This window comes from Salmo trutta, chromosome 33 (genome assembly GCF_901001165.1).
Source record: "Salmo trutta chromosome 33, fSalTru1.1, whole genome shotgun sequence".
Lineage (NCBI taxonomy): Eukaryota > Metazoa > Chordata > Actinopteri > Salmoniformes > Salmonidae > Salmo > Salmo trutta.
Window position 1 is genome coordinate 2,671,831 of NC_042989.1, and position 22,806 is coordinate 2,694,636.

The 22,806-nt window shown below is 44.7% G+C and overlaps 1 protein-coding gene across 1 annotated transcript in view; it reads right to left on the reverse strand.

Annotated features, from left to right (window-relative positions):
- The window catches only part of foxn3 (forkhead box N3), a 119,403-nt gene extending 113,839 nt beyond the window's left edge, over positions 1–5,564 (reverse strand). Inside the window, exon 1 of the mRNA XM_029729394.1 lies at positions 5,253–5,564. The gene's annotated coding sequence lies outside the window, so the exon portion shown is untranslated. The remainder of the gene's footprint in view (positions 1–5,252) is intronic.
- Positions 5,565–22,806: the final 17,242 nt, after the last annotated feature.

The following is a 22,806-nucleotide window of genomic DNA, read 5'->3' on the forward strand; positions in this document are numbered from 1 at the left end:
GCTCTTATACACTCCTTTTCCTTCAGCATGGAGGTGGAAGTTGTACGTCGCGATTCCATGACGTGCCACCCTCCTTCTGGCCCTGGATTAGGCATGTGACGACATCAATGTCAAGCTTGGATTCGCCATGCCAAAAGGTTTTTTCCCGTTGGCGCGTTATGGAACAATGAGGACATTCACTGTGATATGGATGAGAATTTATGGCCAAATGCTCAAGACAGGCATGACGCAATGAATGCGTTCATTTAATTTGTTTCCTTTAATTTCTTACATTTGATTACAGACAGTACACATTTTGTTTGTTGCATGAATGATTGTAGAGGATGTCTTCATTAATCACACCTTTGATTACACATTTGATAGATAATATGGAAATTATAGATTTTGTCAATTTTGTTCGGTAAGTGTATTGCCTAATGTGAACTGTGTAATGTACTGTAAGTTACAGTACTATAGCATATTACTTTCAGCACATCTAAGGGCGATTTGAAACGCATATCTGCATTGTTTGCTATTGGATTAACTGGTTGTTAAACGGCTAAATGAAAAGATCTAATTGTTGTGTTTTGGTGATTAAACCGATGTTCTCATACATTTCACAAAAAAACTTGAGAGATGTTTACAATCCAAATGAATACACAATGACAGGTTTGAATGAAAGACTGGCTGCGTTACATGTGTGACCAGTTCTGTGTTTTGTACTAAGAGTTGTGAAAGCTTACATACAGTTGAAGTCGGAAGTTATATACACCTTGGCCAAATACATTTAATCTCAATTTTTCACAATTCCTGACATTTAATCCTCGTAAAAAAATCGCCTGTCTGAGGTCAGTTAGGATCACCACTTTATTTTAAGATGTGAAATGTCAGAATAACAGTAGAGAGAATTATTGTTTAAGCTTTTATTTCTTTCATCACATTCCCAGTGGGTCAGAAGTTTACATACACTCAATTAGTACTTGGTAGCATTGCCTTTTAAATTGTTTAACTTGGGTTCAAACGTTTCGGGTAGCCTTTCACAAGCCTCCCACAATAAGTTGGGTGAATTTTGGCCCATTCCTCCTGACAGAGCTGGTATAACTGAGTCAGGTTTGTAGACCTCCTTGCTCGCACACGCTTTTTCAGTTCTGCCCACAGATTTTCTATAGGATTGAGGTCAGGGCTTTTGTGATGGCCACTCCAATACCTTGACTTTGTTGTCCTTAAGCCATTTTGCCACAACTTTGGAAGTACGCTTGGGGTCATTGTCCATTTGGAAGACCCATTTGCGACCAAGCTTTAACTTCCTGACTGATGTCTTGAGATGATGCTTCAATATATCCACATCATTTAGCTTCCTCATGATGCATCTATTTGTGAAATGCACCAGTCCCTCCTACAGCAAAGCACCCCACAACATGATGATGATACCCCCGTTCTTCACGGTTGGGATGGTGTTCTTCAGCTTGCAAGCCTCCCCCTTTTTCCTCCAAACATAAAGATGGTCATTATGGCCAAACAGATCTATTTTTGTTTCATCAGACCAGAGGACATTTCTCCAAAAAGTACCATCTTTGTCCCCATGTGCAGTTGCAAACCGTAGTCTGTCTTTTCTATGGCGGTTTTGGAGCAGTGGCTCTTCCTTGCTGAGCGGACTTTCAGGTTATGTCGATATAGGACTCATTTTATTGTGGATATAGATACTTTTGTACCTGTTTCCTCCAGCATCTTCACAAGGTCCTTGCTGTTGCTCTGGGATTGATTTGCACTTTTCGCACCAAGGTACGTTCATCTCTGGGAGGACAGAACTCGTTCTCATTCCTAAGCGATTATGACGGCTGCGTGGTCCCATGGTGTTTATACTTGCATACTATTGTTTGAACAGATGAATGTGGTACCTTCAGGCGTTTGAACATTTCTCCCAAGGGTGAAACGAACTTGTGGAGGTCTACAATTTGTTTGAGGTCTTGGCTGATTTCTTTAGATTTCCCCATGATGTCAATCAAAGAGACACTGAGTTGGAAGGTAGGCCTTGAAATACATCCACAGTACACCTCAATGACTCAAATGATGTCAATTAGCCTATCAGAAGCTTCTAAAGCCATGACATAATTTTCTGGAATTTTCCAAGCTGTTAAAAGGCACAGTCAACTTAGTGTATGTAAACTTCTGACCCACTGGAATTGTGATACAGTGAATTATAAGTGAAATAATCTGTCTGTAAACAATTGTTGGAAAAATTACTTGTGTCATGCACAAGTAGATGTCCTAACCGACTAGCCAAAACTATAGTTTGTAATAACAAGAAATTTGTGGAGTAGTTGAAAACAAGTTTTAATGACTCCAACCTAAGTGTATGTAAACTTCCGAATATCAACTGTACATACATACATACAGACATACATACATACATACATACATACTACTTACATACATACATACATACATACATACACACTCACAGAAGCAGTGAACAGAGCAAGGCTATTCCTGTCTCTGTAGTTACTGGGGAGAGAATCTGCTAAGCTCAAGAATGCCTCCACTACACCACATGAAATATCAGAATAGATCAAATACTATATGAACTGGCTGGGTTGGGAAACCCAGTCACATGGACATCTAAATTGCATTGACCGACAGCATCTACAGCGCATTCGGAAAGTATTCAGACCCCTTGACTTTTTCCATTTTGTTACGTTACAGCCTTACTCTAAAAATGTATTAAATTCTATTTAATCAATCTAAACACAATACCCCATAATGACAAAGCAATAACTTTTTTAAATGTTTTTAATTGCAAATGTATATAACAAAACGGAAACATCACATTTATATAACTATTCAGACCCTTTAGTCAGTAGTTTGTTGTGGCTTCCATCTGGCCACTCTACCATGAAGGTCTAATTGGTGGAGTGCTGCAGAGATGGCTGTCCTTCTGGAAGGTTCTCCCATCTCCACAGAGGAACGCTGGAGCTCTGTCAGAGTGACTGTCGGATTCTTGGTCACCTCCCTGACCAAGGCCCTTCTCCCCCAATTGCTCAGTTTGGCAGGGCTGCCAGCTCTAGGAAGAGTCTTGGTGGTTCCAAACTTCTTCCATTTAAGAATGATGGAGGCCACTGTGTTCTTGGGGACATTCAATGCTGCAGAAATGTTTTTGTAACCTTCCCCAGATCTGTGCCTCGACACAATCCTGTCTCGGAGCTCTATGGACAATTCCATCAACCTCATGGCTTGGTTTTTGCGCTGATATGCACTGTCAACTGTGAGACCTTATATAGACAATCATGTTCAATCAATTGAATTTACCACAGATGGACTCCAATCAAGTTTTGGAACATTTCACAGAATGATCAACAGAAACAGGATGCAACTGAGCTCAATTCCGAGTCTCATAGCAAGGGGTCTGAATACTAATGTAAATAGGGGTATTTCTGCTTTTTGTTTTTAATACATTTCCAAAAACCTGTTTTCGCTTTGTCATTATGGAGTATTGTGGGTTGAGATTGTGTTGAGGGAAATTGCTTTATTAATCCATTTTAGAATAAGGCTGTAACGTAACAAAATGTGGAACAAGTCAAGGGGTCTGAATACTTTCCGAAGGCACTGTAGATCTCTCTATTGTATAGTTGAGCATGGTAAGTGGTGTGTACCAGTACTAACAAGCCAAGATAAACAGACAGAAAGTTAGCCTTGTCTCAATGTGTTCATAGATAGCCGAGCTTACACTGAGTGTACAAAACATAAGGAACACCCGCTCTTTCCATGACACACACTGACCAGGTGAATCCAGTGAAAGCTTTGATCCCTTATTGATTGTCACTTGTTAAATCTACTTCAATCAGTGTAGATGAAGGATAGGAGGACAGGTTAAATAAGAATTTTTAAGCCTTGAGACATTGTTTTAAATGTAACCTTTACTTAACTAGGCAAGTCTGTTAAGAACAAATTCTTATTTACAATGGCAGCTTACTGGGGAACAGTGGGTTAACTGCCTTGTTCAGGGGGAAGAACGACAGATTTTGACGGTTGTCAGCTCGGGGGATTCAATCCAGCAAACTTTCGGTTACTGGCCCAACGCTCTAACCACTAGGCTACCTGCCGGCATGAATTGTGTATGCGTGCCATTCAGAGGGTGAATGGGCAAGACAAAATACTTAAGTTCCTTTTGGGAACAGGGTATGGTAGTAGGTGCCAAGCGCACCGGTTTGTGTCAAGAACGGCAAACACTGCTGGGTTTTTCACTCTCAATAGTTTCCTGTGTGTATCAACATGGTCCACCACCCAAAGGACATCTAGCCAACTTGACCAACCTGTGGAGCGCATTGGAGTCAGATGGGCCAGCATCGCTGTGGAATGCTTTCGACACCTTGTACAGTCTATGCCCCAACAAATTGAGGCTGTTCTAAGGGCAAATGGGGCGTCCAACTCAATATTAGGAAGGTTGTTCCTAATGTTTGGTATACTCCATATAGATGTGTGTTAACCACTGTGAGCTGCATTCATAAAGACAGAGAGGCTATCAATGGCTTGTTGGCTGCTATGCTGGATTCACATGGCTCTGGCTCTGGCTGCCGTGTTTTATCCTCTCGTCTCTCTCTCCTTCCTTGTTGTCACTCGCTCCATTTCTCTCATTCTCTTTTCCCTGGTCTCAGATGAAAGATTGTTAGAGTCAAACTCTCTCCGTATTTTCCTTCCAACCCAACTCACTCATTCTCTCTCTCCATTCTCTCTCTCTCTCTCTTCTCTCTCCTCCTCCATCACTCTCTCTCTCTCCCCCCCCATCTTCCTCTCTCAGTGTAAGTGTGTCTCTAGTTTGGTCTGTCACTGGCAGGCTGTATAGTTTAGTTGAGCCAGTAGTTTACTACGAGGAAAATTGTTCTACAGTGTGAGTCAAACGCTGACCTTGAACACACTTTTAACAAGCACTCCCCAGCTACAATGAACGTGAGCAGGGGAAAGCAACAGAGAGAGAGGGAGAAAGGGGGAGAGAGAGGGTCGAGAAGGAGGGAGAGAGGAGGAAGGAGAATGAGAAATTGGCGAACGGGTGAAGGAGGAGAGAGAGTAGAGGTGGTTGACAGCGATAAAACGAGGAGGGAGACAGAATGGAAGATTCAGAAGAGGAAAGACCCATAGGCACCTTCACACAGTGTCGCACAGTGTGTGTGTGAACTGTTAGCTACCACACATACCCCCTCACAGGGACAGGAGCGTGACCTGTTCACACACACGACCCCTGACAAGAACAAGTCAGATTAGATAAGGCGTATAGTAACCTTTCAATCCTGCTGCTCTCCCCGATCCTGAAATACTCCTTCTTTTGTCACTCGTTCTTCTTCTTCCTCCAAAAGGTTTAAATCCCTCCGTTTAATCCCTCCATTCCGTTCAGATTCAGTGTTACAGCAGAGACCACAGCAGAGACCATTGAGATGACCACACTCACTTCTCTTCCTCTGGCTTCTCTCGCTCTCTCTATCTCTCTGTATGTCTGTCTTTCTGGGTCCTGCTCTCTTCCTCTCTCTCTCTGTCCTCTCTCTCTCTGTGCTGGAACAGAGGAGGCAGTCCAACACAGGAGCCAGTAACTCTCTGGGTCCTAGTGTCTCCTGGTTGACTGAAAGAATGTCATTGTTCCTTGTCGCCTTGCTCGGTGGCTTGCGCGCGCACGCGCATGCGCACGCACACACACACACACACACACACACACACACACACACACACACCACACACTAGTCAACGTCACACAGAACAAAGTGAGCTTAAGTCTCTAGGTCATTTTTTCTCCACCAATTAGAAAAGCAGTTAGTGATCTGACAGCCATAATTAAAATGTAATGTTTCCAGACAGAGAAAGAGACACGCCTTACAGGGAAAATCCTTAAGAGCACAAGAATAATGACTCAACGTGTGCAGGATTTTAGAATAAGGAAAAATCACAAAATGTGTTTGTGTGTGTGTGTTCATGCGTCAATGCCCATGTGACTGTCTGAAGCAAAGTCTTGCATTATGCTCATCTCAATATCTGTGGTATTGCTCGTGGCAATATCATCTTGCTGAGTCTACCTTCAATACAACATGGATCATTTTTCCAGGTATGGGTTTTTGGTTTTACTCGATTTAACAAATAATACCTGGTGATTATCAGTTACAACTGAATTTGTAGCAATGAATGTGTGCTGAGTGCAGGCGGAGAGAGAGAGGAGAGTGAGAAAAGAGAGGGAGCAAGGAAACAGAGAGAGAAAAATAGGGAGAGAAAGAGATACAACAACGTCTCTTCATCCAAAAGACAGCATTACTGTCTGTTAGGAGACGTAACGAAGAGAGAACCAATAGAACAATGACCCATATAATGTGATGAAGTGGAGCAAGCTTTATAGCTACAACACACAGGCAGTGCATCGCCTGGAGTCACACACACACACACACACACACACACACACACACACACACACACACCACACACACACGAGACAAACACTCACGCAAAAGGGAGTACAACATCCTTTCAGCTTTCAGGGAATAGGTGGGAAACCTTGATTTGTGTGTGTGTGTGTGTGTGTGTGTGTGTGTGTGTGTGTGTGTATGCCTGTTTGCGGGCATGTATGTGTGTAGGGGGAGGGGAGGGTGAACTAGGGAGGTAATGGCATTAACTATATAGCATACATTAACTATATAGCATACTATATAGCATACACAGCACATACAGTATGTAGAGTGCTCATTCAAGCCATGGAAGGGTAAGAGGTCGATTCCATACAGTATGTACAGTCGGTTTACCAGGCTCTACATCACAATAGAATATAGCTACATGCTCAACTCCACAGAGTTAAAACAGTTTCTATTTCATTATGTGGTCTACTGTTAAATAAAATAAAATAGTGGCATAATCATCAATGATAAAGAGGGCCATCTCCTCGCTATCAAATCAAAATGTATTTGTCACATGCGCCGAATACAACAGGTGTGTAGACCTTAGATTGAAATGCTTACTTACAAGCCCTAAACCAACAATGCAGGAGCAACAACAAAATAACAGTAGCGAGGCATATACAGGGGGTTCCGTACAGAGTCAATGTGCGGGGGCACAGGTTAGTTGAGGTAATTGAGGTAATATGTACATGTAGGTAGACGTAAAGTGACTATGCATGGATAATAAACAGAGAGTAGCAGCAGCAGCGTAAAAAGGAGGGGTGGGGTGGGGACAATGCAAATAGTCCGGGTAGCCATTTGATTAACTGTTCAGAGTCTTATGGCTTGGCGGTAGAAGCTGTTAATAAGCATTTTTGACCTAGACTTGGCGCTCCGGTATGGCTTGCCGTGCGGTAGCAGTGAGAACAGTCTATGACTAGGGTGTCTGGAGTCCTTGGCAATTTCTTGGGCCTTCCTCTGACACCACCTGGTATATACAGGCGGTGTCAAAGGCCTCCTTGCTCGCACACGCTTTTTCAGTTCTGTCCACAAATTTCTATAGGCTTGAGGTCAGGGCTTTGTGATGGCCACTCCAATACCTTGACTTTGTTGTCCTTAAGCCATTTTGCCACAACTTGGAAGTATGCTTGGGGTCATTGTCCATTTGGAAGACCCGTTTGCGACCAAGCTTTAACTTCATGACTGATGTCTTGAGATGTTGCTTCAATATGTTCACATAATTTTGCTTCCTCATGATGCCATCTATTTTGTGAAGTGCACCAGTCCCTCCTGCAGCAAAGCACCCCCACAACATGATGCTGCCACCCCCGTTCTCACGGTTGGGATGGTGTCCTTCGGCTTGCAAGCCTCCCCCTTTTTCCTCCAAACATAACGATGGTCATTATGGCCAAACAGTTTTATTTTTGTTTCCTCAGACCAGAAGACATTCTCCAAAAAGTACGATCTTTGTCCCCATGTGCAGTTGCAAACCGTAGTCTGTCTTTTTTATGGCGGTTTTGGAGCAGTGGCTTCTTCCTTGCTGAGCGGCCTTTCAGGTTACGTCGATATAGGACTTGTTTTACTGTGGATATAGATACTTTTGTACCCGTTTCCTCCAGCATCTTCACAAGGTCCTTTGCTGTTGTTCTGGGATTGATTTGCACTTTTCGCACCAAAGTACGTTAATCTCTGGGAGACAGAACTCGTCTCCTTCCTGAGTGGTATGACGCCTGCATGGTCCCGTGGTGTTAATAATTGCGTACTATCGTTTGTACAGATGAACGTGGTACCTTCAGGTGTTTGGAAATTGAACCAGACTTGTGGAGGTCTTTAACAGGTGTCGTAATGATCAGACCAAAACGCAGCGGGAACGTGTATACTTCTTTTTAATGTTGAAGAAGGAAAACAAACAAATCACGTATACAAAAACAATAAACAACACTAAACAGTCCTGTCAGGTGTACAGACACAAAACAGGAGACAACTACCCACAAATCCCATAGAAAAACCACCCCTCTTAATAAGACCTTCAATTAGAAGCACTAGGAGCAGCTGCTTCCAATTGAAGGTCAACCCCATTAACTAAACATAAAACTAGACATACTAGATAAACATAGAAATATACTAACATAGAACATAACCCAACAAACCCCAAACCACATAAACAAACACCCCCTGCCACGTCCTGACCAAACTACAATAACAAATAACCCCTTTACTGGTCAGAACGTGACAGGTCTACAATTATTTTTCCAACGTCTTGGCTGATTTCTTTTGATTTTCCCATGAGGCACTGAGTTTGAAGGTAGGCCTTGAAATACATCCACAGGTATACCTCCAATTGACTCAAATGATGTCAATTAGCCTATCAGAAGCTTCTAAAGCCATGACATCATTTTCTGGAATTTTCCAAGCTGTTTTAAAGGCACAGTCAACTTAGTGTATGTAAACTTCTGACCCACTGGAATTGTGATACAGTGAATTATAAGTGAAATAATCTGTCTGTAAACAATTGTTGGAAAATGACTTGTGTCATGCACAAAGTAGATTTTAATGACACATTTTAATGACTCCAATGTAAGTGTATGTAAACTTCCGACTTCAACTGTACTCAGTATACTAGAAGTCCACTCCAAATACCTCTTCTCCACATGGCGGCGTCTTGGAGCAGGCTCTGGGATAAGTTCAATTGCCCTGGTGGGTACGAACAAAGGATCCAATTCGGAAAAGTTGTATTCTTGGTCGTAATGCTGGTGAGTTACTGCGCTCTAAAATCCAAAAGTTCTTTACTGCTGTATGTAATAATACAAAAAACTTTCTGGGCTAATAATGTAAGAAATGACAAATAAAACAAAATACTGCACATTTTCTTAGGAGCTAGAAGCAGAGCTGCAATGCCTGTCTGCGCCATCTTGCGAAGCATTCCATATTCCGTGTTTTGTATTCCGGCATTTGGCGTTCCATCAGGGAAGTGGATACGGGAGCCCTGGCTGCTCATTAATATGATGATTGTTGCCAGGGGGATGAACAACGATGTGAAATCCAACCCCTACCCTCCGGTCTCCCCTTTTCACTCTCTTCTCCCTCTCTCTCTTCCCCGTATTCTTACCACTCATTCACCTTCTTCTTCCCTTTACCCCCCTCTTTGCTTTTGTTGGCGCTCATGTTTGTGAAGGGGATGAAAAGAAGAAAACAACGACAACAACACCATCAACAACAACCACAAAATCATCTCTGTATCGGCAAACAAACCAGCCCTGTTTCTACCCCTCGCCCCCTTCTCTCCAATCTACTTATCTTCATGCCCCCCTCTCTTAGTCTCATCCCATCCTCTCTCTCCCTCTCCCCTCTCTGTCTCTCTCTTTCTCCATCCCTCTCTTTCCCTCCTTTCTATGTAGAAGTGTGAAGCCCACAGGCTGTAATAGATTAGTAATGAATGTAAAAGGTCCCTGTGGCCTCATCACAAGTGTGTATGATCATCACTTACTGTGGGTGTGTGTGTGTGATGATCTGTGATCAGTCTTACCATGTGTTTGACCACGACTTGGCCAGAGGTGTGACACTTGTCAAGACAACCTCAGGAGGCCAATCGTTGATTTTAAAATGTCCTTCAACTATAGCTTCCTCTCACCCTCTTTTTCTATCTCCCCTGTCTTTCTCTCTTTCTCTCTCCCTTTCGTCTCTCACTCTCTCATCCCCTCTTTATCTCTCTCTCTCTCTATCTGCCTGTTTGTCTGTTGAGTGTCTTTAGTATGGTCTGTTGTTTGAGCAATATATAATGTACTACGGAGACCAGATACAGTTGAAGTCGGAAGTTTACATACACTTAGGTTGGACTCAATAAAACTCGTTTTTCGACCACTTCACACATTTCTTGTTAACAAACTATAGTTTTGGCAAGTCGGTTAGGCACAAGTAATTTTTCCAACAATTGTTTACAGACAGATTATTTCACTTATAATTCACTGTATCACAATTCCAGTGGATCAGAAGTTTACATGCACTAAGTTGACTGTGCCTTTTAACAGCTTGGAAAATTCCAGAAAATGATGTCATGGCTTTAGAAGCTTCTGATTTACATAATTTGAGTCAATTGGAGGTGTACCTGTGGATGTATTTCAAGGCCTACCTTCAAACTCAGTGCCTCTTTGCTTGACATCATGGGAAAATCTAATAAATCAGCCAAGACCTCAGAAAAAAAATTGTAGACCTCCACAAGTCTGGTTCATCCTTGGGAGCAATTTCCAAACGCCTGAATGTACCACGTTCATCTGTACAAACAATAGTACGCAAGTATCAACACCATGGGACCACGCAGCCGTCATATCGCTCAGGACGGAGAGAATTATTTATTATCTATTATTCAGAAATTTCACATTCTTAAAATAAAGTGGTGATCCTAACTGACCTAAGACAGCGAATTCTTACGAGGATTAAATGTCAGGAATTGTGAAAAACTGAGTTTAAATGTATTTGGCTAAGGTGTATGCAAACTTACAACTTCAACTGTATATTACTCGCTAATGTTCAGTCTCTGGACAATAAAGTAGATGAGCTCAGGGCGAGGATCTCCTTCCAGAGAGACGTCAGGGACTGTAACATACTCTGTTCCACGGAATCATGGCTCTTTCCGGATATACTGTCCCCGTCCATACAGCCGGCTGGGTTCTCAGTACTTTGTGCAGACAGGAATAAAGAACTCTCCAGGAAGAAGAAAGGCGGGGGGTGTATGTTTCATGATTAACGACTCATGGTGTGATTGTGATAATGTACAGAAACTCAAGTCCTTTTCTTCACCCGACCTAGAATACCTCACAATCAAAAGCCGACAGTATTACCTCGCAAGAGAATTCTCTTCGGTTATAGTCACAGCTGTGTATATCCCCCCTCAAGCCGATACCACGACGGCCTTTACGTAAGTACAGTGGATTTCATGCAAATTGGAAACCACATATCCTGAGGCCACATTTATTGTAGCTGGAGATTTAACAAAGCAAATTTGATGAAAACTCTACCGAACTTCTATCAACACATGACTGCAGTTCCCGCGCTGCTAAAACACTCTACCACTGCTACTCCAACTTCTGGGAGGCCTCCTGCCCTCCCTTCGGCAAATCAGATCATGACTCTATTTTGCTCATCCCTTCCTACTCAAACAGGAAGTATCTGTGCTAAGGTCTATTCAACACTGGTATGACCAATTGGAATCCATGCTTCAAGATTGTTTTGATCACGCGGACTGGGATATTTTCCGGGTAGCTTCTGAGAATAACATTGACGTATACACTGACATGGTGACTGAGTTAATCAGGAAGTGTATAGCGGATGTTGTTCCCACTGATGGCAGCATTCACACAAAACTGAAATTGCGAACCACCACATTTAACCATGACAAGGTGACTGGAAATATGGTTGAATACAAACAGTGTAGTTATTCCCTCTGTAAGACAATCAAACAGGCAAAACGTCAGTACAGAGACTAAGTGGAGTCACAATTCAATGGCTCAGACATGAGACGTATGTGGCAGGGTCTACAGACAATCACGGATTACAAAGGGAAAACCAGTCACGTCGAGGACATCGACGCCTTGCTCCCGAACAAGCTGAACACCTTCTTCACCCGCTTTGAGGGTAACATAGTGCCACCAACGTGGCCCGCTCCCAAGGACTGTGGGCTCTCCTTCTCTGTGGCCGACGTGAGTAAGACATTTAAACGTGTTAACCCTGTCTGGGCTGCGGCCCAGACAGCATCCCTAGCCGCGTCCTAAGAGCATTCGCAGACCAGCTGGCTGGAGTGTTTACGGACATATTCAATCCCCTCTATCCCAGTCTGCTGTCCCCAATTGCCTCGCACTGAACACTAACCTATCCCATCTGGACAAGAGGAATGCCTATGTCAGAATGCTGTTCATTGACTATAGCTCAGCATTGAACACCATAGTACCCTCCAAGCTCATCATTAAGCTCGGGCCCTGGGTCTGAACAACACCCTGTGCAACGTGATCCTGGACTTCCTGACGGGCACCCCCAGGTGGTGAAGGTAGGTAAAAACTGATTACCAACAATGACGAGACAGCCTACAGGGAGGAGGTGAGGGCCCTGGCGGAGTGGTGCCAGAAAAATAACCTCTCCCTCAATGTCAACAAAACAAAGGAGCTGTTTGTGGACTTCAGGAAACCGCAGAGAGAGCTTGACCCTATTCACATCGATCGGACCACAGTGGAGAAGGTGAAAAGCTTCAAGTTCCTCGGCGTACACATCACTGACAATCTGAAATGGTCCACCCACACAGACAGTCTGGTGAAGAAGGCGCTACAGCGTCTCTTCAACCTCAGGAGGCTGAAGAAATTTGGCTTGGCCCCTAAGACTCTCACAAACTTTTACAGATGCACAATTGAGAGCGTCCTGTCGGGCTGTATCACGGCCTGGTACGGCAACTGCACTGCCCGCAACCACAGGGCTCTCCAGAGGGTGGTGTGGTCTGCCCAAAGCATCACCAGGGGCACACTGCCTGCCCTCCAGGACACCTACAGCACCTGATGTCACAGGAAGGCCCAAAAGATCATCAAGGACATCAACCACCCGAGCTAATGCCTGTTCACCCCACTTCCATCCAGAAGGCGAGGTCTGTACAGGTGCATCAAAGCTGGGACCGAGAGACTGAAAACAGCTTCTATCTCAAGGCCATCAGACGGTTAAATAGCCATCACTAGCCGGCTACCACCCGGTTACTCAACCCTGCACCTTAGAGGCCGCTTCCCTATATAAACTCAGCAAAAAAAAGAAATGTCCCTTATGCAGGACCCTGTCTTTCAAAGATAATTTGTAAAAATCCAAATAACTTCACAAATCTTCATTGTAAAGGGAGCGTTTGACAATGATGAGGGGTGGTCGTTTGACAGCAGGCCCATTACGGACGCAGGCAATGAGGCAGTGATCGCTGAGATCCTGGTTGAAGACTGCAGAGGTGTATTTAGAGGGCAAGTTGGTCAGGATAATATCTATAAGGGTGCCCATGTTTACGGATTTAGGGTTGTACCTGATAGGTTCCTTGATAATTTGTGTGAGATTGAGGGCATCTAAGCTTCCCTATATAAACTCAGCAAAAAAAGAAATGTCCCCTTTTCAGGACCCTGTCTTTCAAAGACAAAACTTAAAAATCCAAATAACTTCACAGATCTTCATTGCAAAGGGTTTAAGCACTGTTCCCATGTTTGTTCAATGAACCATAAACAATAAATGAACATGCACCTGTGGAACGGTCGTTAAGACACTAACAGCTTACAGACGGTCGGCAATTAAGGTCACAGTTATGAACACATAGGACACTAAAGAGGCCTTTCTACTGACTCTGAAAAACACCAAAAGGAAAATGCCCAGGGTCCCTGCTCATCTGCCCATGGTCCCTGCTCCTTGCAGCGTGCCTTAGGCATGCTGCAAGGAGGCATGAGGACTGCAGATGTGGCCAGGGCAATAAATTGCAATGTCCGTACTGTGAGCCGCCTAAGACAGCACTACAGGGAGACAGGATAGCTGATCATCCTCGCAGTGGCAGACCACGTGTAACAACACCTGCACAGGATTGGTACATCCGAACATCACACCTGTGGGACAGGTACAGGATGGCAACAACAACTGCCCGAGTTACACCAGGAACGCACAATCCCTCCATCAGTGCTCAGACTGTCCACTGAGAGAGGCTGGACTGAGGGCTTGTAAGCTTGTTGTAAGGCAGGTCCTCACCAGACATCACCGGCAACAACGTGGCCTATGGGCACAAACCCAAATATTTCTCAACTCAATTATTTTTCTTTAGATTTGTGTGTATTGTTGTGAATTGTTTGATATTCCTGCATTGAGCTAGGAACACCAGAATTTCGCTACACCCGCAATAACATCTGCTAAACAATGTGTAGGTGACCAATACAATTTGATTTGATTTTATGTAGGCTTAATGCGATAGGCAATAAAGGCAAGCGTGATTCTTTTTCAATAAAAGCGTGCAGGCACTTTTCACACCACAAATACAGCTTGTAGAGGGAAGTAATATTACCATATCTCTATCTCTCTCTCTCTCTCTCTCTCTCCTCTCCTCTCTCTCTCTCTCTCTCTCTCTCTCTCTCTCTCTCTCTCTCTCTCTCTCTCTCTCTCTCTCTCCTCCTCTCTCTCTCTCTCTCTCTCTCTCTCTCTCTCTCTCTCTCTCTCTCTCTCTCTCTCTCTCTCTCTCTCTCTCTCTCTCTCTCTCTCTCTCTCTCTCTCTCTCTCTCTCTCTCTCTCTCTCTCTCTCTCTCTCTCTCTCTCTCTCTCTCTCTCTCTCTCTCTCTCTCTCTCTCTCTCTCTCTCTCTCTCTCGAGCAGAGGGAGGGACTGGTATGTTAGAGCCAGTCAGATAGATTGAGCCGTTCTCTGCGATAATGACACACATCGCTGGAGTGACTATGAACCCATGTTATTATGGAGTGTTGTGCTGTGGCAAAACCAGAGAGGCTGTGTGACACACAGTGGCATGTGCACATTCACACACATACACACTCAGGTACGCATGTGCACGTACACACATATGCAGGCACATGCACATTCACACACATGCAGTTATGCACACACAGACACACACAGACTCTGGCAGTGGCAGGGTCAAGTGCAGGCACAGATGGAGTCATTCATTCATTTCCTCTCATCACTAATGGCCCCGGGCCCTGGAGGGTCGTTTAGAATGAGGTATCATGGGATGCTGGAGGTCTAAGGAGGATACGGCATGCTCCTACTCTCTCTATCCATCAGTTCTACACACACACACACACACACGTATATGCTCACGCACACACACACACACAGGCCACACACACACACAATCTCTTTCTCTCTGTCTCTCTCTCTTCATCCGTCCTACATGGTCCCAGGCGACAGGCCTTTACACGGTACTGTCACTTCCCCCTGTGAGCGACACTGAGCACAAGGACGTTAGGCTACTTAATGAATGGAGAGCATCAGGCTTTGTGAGGTGTGACCAAGACGTTGTAGACTAGAGACAGAGGAAGGGGACAAGAGGGGAAGGAAGAAACACCATATATACAGTAGATAGCAGACAGGGCCGACAGGCACACACTTACACCAACATGTTCCAAGTTTCGAGTTTTTGCACAAGCACAGTGAAATGCTTAACTTGCAAGCCCTACCCAACAATGCAGTATTCAATATTATAAAAGTATAACTAACAAAAATATTTAAAAAACACGAGAAATACGAAATAAGAGAGGAAGCTATATACAACTATGTACATTTACAGTGTGCAGGGATACTGGAGTATCTGAGGTAGAAAGGGATTAGGAGAAAGTGTCTGGTGGCAGGATAAATAATAATAACAATAGTAAACAGTATGGCAGCAGCATAAGTGGTGGGTGGGTGTGTGGTGGTGAGTGTGTGCATGTACTGTAAGTGTAAGTGTGTGGGTGTTAGTGTGAGTGTCAGTTTCGGCGTGATAGGCGGATATACATGTAAATAGGGCTGAAAAGTGACTGGTAGCAGGAACATATTAATATTTATACCACAGCATTGTTGAATACTCGTTTCTGATTGGTTTGAAGGGCATTCTAGAATGGACATTAAAACCAGGTAACGGGACAGTTGGAAACAATATCGGGACACGTTGCAATCATGACGCAATAAGCGCCTACACATGCAGACCGTACTTACTAGAAAGTTAAAGAAAACTAAACCAATAACCACTCAATCTGAAATTAGATACATTGTAAACTCAGGTGCAACGAGGGAAAACGTAGCTAGCTAGATGATTCGTTTTTGCGGAGACATATTTTTTGAAGCCTCTCATGACCTAACATGGTGTGACGACCCTCCCGCTCTGTCTGCTGTATTTTCTCTCTTTGCTCTTGTTCCTTATTAGGATGCCAGTGGGCGGAGTTGGAAGGGTCGTCAGCTTGATGGGAAACACCTGGGCTCGGGTGTGTCCCAGGATAAAGACACCTCTTCCACAGTCATTGGAGAGACTCTCTCCATGCAGACACCTTGTTTTTGGTTGTGCTAGTTATGGTATCTAATAAATATATATTTTTGATACTCCTTGTCTCCACGTTGTCTCCCTTTTGTTGCAAACTCTGAGCCGGTTCGTAACAAGTGGGGGCTCATCCGGGATCTTGAATTTGTGTTTGGGAGAAAACGTGGAGGTATGTTAAATTGAGGTGCTTTGTTTGTTAGTTTGAGTTTGGTGCTCAGTACTGGTTGCCTTTGATTGTTTGGTTTGTGTGCTGTGTTGGAGAGAGTACATTGGTTAGTTTCCAGGCCTCTGCCCAGCCTGGAAACGCTTGTTCTGCTCGCTGTTGGGATGTTGGTCTGAGGTGAGTACAATCAGCTGTGTACCTTGGTGGGAGATTTGGATAGGGTAGTGAAACTTACTACCCGGAGCTATAGCCTTTTTCCCCTGATAGGCTTAGCGACGTGTTTCATTTTTGGAATATGTTGGGCATTGTTAATGTTTGTTATTTTTGTGTGGTGTCTGTGGACTGAGCAGTTGTCTCGGGAGCACATCCGTGGCTTGGTGGAATCTACCAGCGTGCTGGGGGGTTACTTCCTCGCCAGCGGGCTACAGTGCATAATTACCCACCGCAAATCTGCATGAAGACTAGGGTTGAGTTATTGTAGGTTTTGGGGAAGCTCCATATCTCATCTCTTTTCTGTGGTGCCCGGTGTGTTTGTATTTTCTCTTGTTGTGGTCTGGTGTGCTAAGCATGAATCGTTGGAGTGACTATGAATCGTTGGAGTGACTATGAATCGTTGGAGTGACTATGAATCGTTGGAGTGACTATGAATCGTTGGAGTGACTATGAACCGTTGGAGTGACTATGAACCGTTGAGGAGTGACTATGAACCGTTGGGAGATACGGTCTCTTGTGTGCCCTGTTCCTGAGTGTTATGTGACTGACCATTGGTTGGTTTTGTCATGTTCTAACTTTCCTGTCTGTTCCCTCCTGGTCTTGTGTTCTCCTTTCCTCTTAAACGTTGCTTCCTGTGCGCAAAGGTTGCTGAGGTTTGGGGAGAAGGAGGTTGGCTGGGGCAAGTGGAAGGTGAACATGTAACCTCTCGTAAATTTGGGACGCAGAGGCCTGTGTCAATTTGGGACGCAGAGGCCTGTGTCAATTTGGGACGCAGAGGCCTGTGTCAATTTGGGACGCAGAGGCCTGTGTCAATTTGGGACGCAGAGGATGGTACGTTGTTCCGGGGCCCTTGTTGGTCCCCGGTTTTATGGGGGGGTGTGTGACGACCCTCCCGCTCTGTCTGCTGTATTTTCTCTTTGCTCTTGTTCCTTATTAGGATGCCAGTGGGCGGAGTTGGGAGGGTCGTCAGCTTGATGGGAAACACCTGGGCTCGGGTGTGTCCCAGGATAAAGACACCTCTTCCACAGTCATTGGAGAGACTCTCTCCATGCAGACACCTTGTTTTTGGTTGTGCTAGTTATGGTATCTAATAAATATATATTTTTGATACTCCTTGTCTCCACGTTGTCTCCCTTTTGTTGCGAACTCTGAGCCGGTTCGTAACAAGGGTGAGTGATGAACATGGATTTCTCTGGTCCCTACTGTTGCTGTCATGTCGCTGTCAAATCATCCCACATGTTTCTAGTTTGACCAGCTGTTTTCAGCAATGGTATTTATATTTTTTTGGTTGTCATATTGGCAGGTTTGCTAGCAAACTATTTAGCTAGCTTCTAGCCTATCAGGTATCAAGGTAAGACCCAAGTGCAGACTGTGAAGTAACAATGTTTGTTGTAACAACCGGGACAGGCAAACGACAGGTCAAGGCAGGCAGGGGTCGATAATCCAGAGTAGGAGCAAAGGAACAGGACGGCAGGCAGGCTCAGGGTCAGGCAGAGTTCAGTAACCCAGAGGTGGAGCAAAGGAACAGGACGGCAGGCAGGCTCAGGGTCAGGCAGAGTTCAGTAACCCAGAGGTGGAGCAAAGGAACAGGACGGCAGGCAGGCTCAGGGTCAGGCAGAGTTCAGTAACCCAGAGGTGGAGCAAAGGAACAGGACGGCAGGCAGGCTCAGGGTCAGGCAGAGTTCAGTAACCCAGAGGTGGAGCAAAGGAACAGGACGGCAGGCAGGCTCAGGGTCAGGCAGAGTTCAGTAACCCAGAGGTGGAGCAAAGGAACAGGACGGCAGGCAGGCTCAGGGTCAGGCAGAGTTCAGTAACCCAGAGGTGGAGCAAAGGAACAGGACGGCAGGCAGGCTCAGGGTCAGGCAGAGTTCAGTAACCCAGAGGTGGAGCAAAGGAACAGGACGGCAGGCAGGCTCAGGGTCAGGCAGAGTTCAGTAACCCAGAGGTGGAGCAAAGGAACAGGACGGCAGGCAGGCTCAGGGTCAGGCAGAGTTCAGTAACCCAGAGGTGGAGCAAAGGAACAGGACGGCAGGCAGGCTCAGGGTCAGGCAGAGTTCAGTAACCCAGAGGTGGAGCAAAGGAACAGGACGGCAGGCAGGCTCAGGGTCAGGCAGAGTTCAGTAACCCAGAGGTGGAGCAAAGGAACAGGACGGCAGGCAGGCTCAGGGTCAGGCAGAGTTCAGTAACCCAGAGGTGGAGCAAAGGAACAGGACGGCAGGCAGGCTCAGGGTCAGGCAGAGTTCAGTAACCCAGAGTAGGAGCAAAGGAACAGGATGGCAGGCAGGCTCAGGGTCAGGCAGAGTTCAGTAACCCAGAGGTGGAGCAAAGGAACAGGACGGCGGGCAGGCTCAGGGTCAGGCAGAGTGGTCAGGCAGGCGGGTACAGGGTCAGGACAGGCAAGGGCCAAAAACCAGAAGGAAGAGGAAAAAGAGAGGCTGGGAAAAGACAGGCACTGAAAGGACAAACCCTGGTAAGCTTGACAAACAAGACAAACTGGCACAGACAGACAGAAAACGCGGCTATAAATACCCAGGGGATAAGTGGGGAAGATGGGCGACACCTGGAGGGGGTGGAGACAGGTACAAGGACAGGATGTGAAACAGATTAGGGCGTGACACTAGCCTAGTGTTTGATATGCAATGCGATCTCCTGGTAATTAACAGTCAGTGTTGACGAGTGTCCTGACGAGAAAGCAAACTTTCCTAGCTATGATAGGCAAAATCGGACATCATTAGCTCATTGTTATGGGTGTATCCAAATGAATGTCAATAGAAAACAGCTACTTTGCTGTTATCCTGGCTGCAGAGGTCATGGTTGTGTTAGCCGTAGCTAGCTGGTTATCTGGCAAGCAAGGGATAGGAACGTTGCCAGTGAGCATGGCAACGGAATATAAAGAACAAAAGACTGGGTCCATAAATATCTAGCTAATCGAACGAATGACTGGGTGGCATTTCTAGCAACCAAAAGTTGAGAAAGTATGAATTTGCTTATATAAATGAAAATATCAACAAAAGGGAAACCTTCGTTGTAGTCTATATTGTGGAGTGCGACACAGTATATAGTTATAAATGCATGTCCTGTCTGTACTGTGTACTTCATACCACTGAGAAAGAAGGTAGAGCAGATAAGGTAAGTTAGATGCATCATGTCTTTTTCAACTCAAACGTTCAAAGTCTAATGAACTGAATCCCTCATGGACATGTCAACCGATGTGGAAAAATGTCTGATTAGATTTGAAGAAGTTTCAAAAGCTCCATGTTCTTATTCGAGGTAATTAGTGAGCAGCTTGTTCATTACAAACTCATCATTGGCATAGACTAATTATTAGCATAATATCTGTCAATCAATAATTGAGTTCCAAATGTCTCGTGGGCAGGACCAATCAAATCAAACACAAAAGTGGAAGACTCCTGAAATGAAAACACAACTTAGATAGGAGTTACAAACTGGAGCAATGCATGCATGTGTAATGATGCTCCAGAGTCGAAAATGCATACGGTTATGCTGAACTAAAAATGCCTTTGCATGCATTTATCATAGATCATACGTCTCAAATGTACTGGACATAAATTCATCCAGTAGTTGTGCTCATTCAACACATCGCCGTATTAAAACTCAGCTCTCTCATCACTGAACACACACTGAGTGGGGCTGAGAGGAGCAGTGAACCTGGAGCGATACATCTGGAGGAGTTCCTCTTTAATTAATATTACGGATGCTAACGAAGCGGATAATAACGCCCATGCTGCCAGTATTTTCTGGTCAACGAGGTAGTCCCGCCCATACACTGTCTGACGATGTGGAATGCTCACTGTAAAAGTTTGTGGATTTTTGGGGTTGTGAAAAGCGTGGGGGAAGTTTGGGAGTGTCTGGGTTACTTGCACAGGATGCAGTGGAATAGCCATATTGTTTACAGAAAACTGTTCAAGACAAGGTCATCCATGGTCAAGGTTACAGGGGAAGTCAGGAGAACCATGCAATGTCCCCTCCCACACCCCCAAAAATATGTGTTGTGATTGATTGTGGAATAGCCCATCTGTAACAGGACATGAACCACTGACCCTGCGGTTTCAGGTGCACTACTTCCTGTGCCCTAAAGGTCCCAAACACATACACATAGAGAAGCTAGAGAAGCAATACAAAACCAACACGCTCCATTCCCCATTTAATCTCGGCCTCTCTCTTGGCCGGCACGGTAACCATGTGTGTTATAATTAGATGGAGGTGTTTTTGTGAGAGTTCCAAAGAGCGCCAGCCTCCCTTGGGATCTCTTTCGCTGTGTAAAAAAAAAAAAAAAGAATACGCAGATGCCAGAAGAATCTGTCTCTATGGCAACCAAACTCTGCACGCGCGCCGGCCCATGTCTTAGGGTCTGTTTCTGTATCAGGGTCTTATTCAGTTTTAAACTCCCCATAACTGAAGATGTTTTCCGTTGAGTACGTCTCTCGTTGGGTGTATCTGCTACATCTCCTGAATGCTGTTACGCTTTTACAAAGAGAGAGAGAGACAGAAAGAGACCTTTTTACTTCTATCATAACAGTGTATAAAGAATAAAGAGCCACACTCTACCCTCTGGCACTGTCGCTGGTTTTATGGTTTCCATTTGGAGCCAACCGGCATGATGATCAGAGTTAACACAGGCTAGCCTCCAATTCTGCTTGTATAATAAAAAGCGATCATTGTTGGACCTTCGTCAAATCTGCCAGAACTGGCTGAAGAAAAGATAAGCTGTAGTCTAGTTTATGTATTAACCATTTACCCAGGGTATCTTTCTGCTTGAATATTATACATCTACTATGGCACTATCTGTGAGTAACAGACATCTCTCTCAGTCAGCCGTTGGCATGACAATAGCTCCTCCAGTTCTTTAACTCTCCAGATTTGTGATTCAGTGCTTCCTCGAGCCACAGACAGCGCAACCAGCCTGCCTTTAGAAGTGGGCCAAATAGGGGACACACACAAACACAGGCACACATGCAGAGGAGGAGAGGAGTGCACATTCCACCCTTTATTTTGTCAGCATTTCGGAAAACACCTTGTAAAATGTGATTGATTGATGTATCATTGATTGACGTACATCATTGATTGACGTAGTTGAATGATTTGACCATTTGATTAATCACCGGTTTCACCCTGCTTCTAGTCCCTCCCCCGTTCACTCTACATCTCTCTTTACCTTTCACTTGTGACAAATGATTGACTGGCAATGGCCCCCCTACACGCTCTCACGAGACCCACTAACAGCTTAGAACGAAGATTACATCTTTCACGCCTTTTCAACATCCTACTAGTACCACACACACACCATGTGTGCGTGCACACACACACAAAAACACACACAAACAAACTCTCTCACACACACACACACACACACAAAATCTAAGGGATTTCCAGATTCAATATTTGGGGATTAAATATAGAAGGATGATTGGTCATGTAATGATTAGAGGGGATAGACAACTTGCAGAACAATGGCATGTTTTCTAAATCTGTGACAAAATGACTTTAGATTCAGGCTCAGTCAGATAACAACTTTCATTTATTGCCCTCTCATATTCATTTTTACTGATTTAAATCAAATAAAGTCAGCATCATTTATCGTGATAAGGTCCATCATCATAATATTATTGTCGTCACTGAGTTATCATTATATAAAATCCCAGTATTATCCCAACCCTAATCTTAAAGCCATGAACCAGCTAGACAGCTATGGAGCAGGTAAATACAGGCTGCCAATGTGTCAATGATCCTCATCTCAGGAATACAACGTTGCTGTCATTATTTAAACATGATGCTGCCAACAACCGAACCATCTCCCTCCTGCAGGATAGGTACAAAATAAATCACTTAATCATAGTGGGAGCCAAACCCATTTCACTGGTGTCCCGCCAGAAAGCACAGACTGTGTATGTGTGTGTGTTTTCTGCCAAGGGAAATGGGAATGGATTTGGGAATGCATTACCGAGCTGGAGATAGAGGCAGAGCAGACAGAGCAGACTCACACACCTACACAACACACACTATTACAGTCATTTAAAG